Here is a 1,005-nt window from a genome sequence, read left to right on the forward strand (position 1 = left end):
CCAGAAATGACCTCACCCTGTCAAGTCACAATATTGCAGTCTAAATAGGCACAGGTACTACACAGACACCAAAACTCAGTAAAAGAAGAGCATGACTTTTATCGAGTGTCAGAAGCCTGGTCTCAGCAGATGCACCAGCTAGTTGTAAGCATTCAAGAAAACACGGAGGGGACCAACACAGTCAACCTGGCCTTCTGCCTTTCACAGCAGGGGCAGGTTACTTGGTCTAGTTGGCGGGGGACATGCCACAGTGCTCAGTGAGTGTGTCCAGGTGTTGGTTGAAGTTTTCCACTTTGTGCTTGTGGGTTTTAGATGCCTTCCTCAGGATTCTTTCCATTTTCTGCTTCTCCTGCATCTTCTCGAAGGCCACGTGTGCCAGGGTTCACTTGTCCAGGCAGCGTCTCTTCTCCTCCTCACTCTCTTTGCTCATCCCCATGGCCTCCAGCATCTTGGCCTTGTCTTTGTCTTTCTCCTCCTCCTCCTCTTCCTCTTCTTCCTCTTCCTCCTTCTCTTCCTTCCTCCTCTTCTTCTGCTTCGTCACACCAAGCTCCGCAACGCCTTTCAGCTTCAGGGGGCCCTTCTGGACCTGCTTGTAGGGGTCCATAGTGCAGGCCACAGTGTGGCAGAGCTCTCTTAAACAATATGGTTTGTATGATGTCACAGATTCCTGATTTGTGTAATAGGTAAGTACAATAGTGATTATATTATCTAAAAGAGAATATGTATGTATAATATTGCTTATACATACTAATTTAAAGTTCAATGACAAGTCTCATAAAATTATAACACCCAAAGTTTATTGTAATGTATAATGTTTTAGAATATTTAAATATTTTTATTAATAAATAGAAATAATAATAAAGGTTCTTATATTCTTTTAGGAATAGAAAGTGCTGCATTAAATTAAGCAAAAATTGATGACAATTACTTTCTGCATGAGTTTTTAGAGACTGTCTTGTATTAATATGTATGGTGATTCTAGAAGAGTATGCAGTGTCCTCTGTG

At 41.7% G+C, this 1,005-nt stretch overlaps 1 pseudogene across 1 annotated transcript; it reads right to left on the reverse strand.

Moving 5' to 3' along the window:
- Positions 1 to 226: 226 nt before the first annotated feature.
- On the reverse strand, positions 227 to 604 carry LOC311601275 (protein FAM32A-like; annotated as a pseudogene). The gene is made up of 2 exons: positions 520 to 604; positions 227 to 468 (listed from the first exon to the last, which is right to left on the reverse strand). The product of its transcript is annotated as a protein FAM32A-like (transcript).
- Between the last annotated feature and the right edge of the window lie 401 nt (positions 605 to 1,005).

The sequence above is a fragment of the Acomys minous genome (assembly GCF_964271855.1).
Source record: "Acomys minous genome assembly, chromosome: 7".
NCBI lineage: Eukaryota > Metazoa > Chordata > Mammalia > Rodentia > Muridae > Acomys > Acomys minous.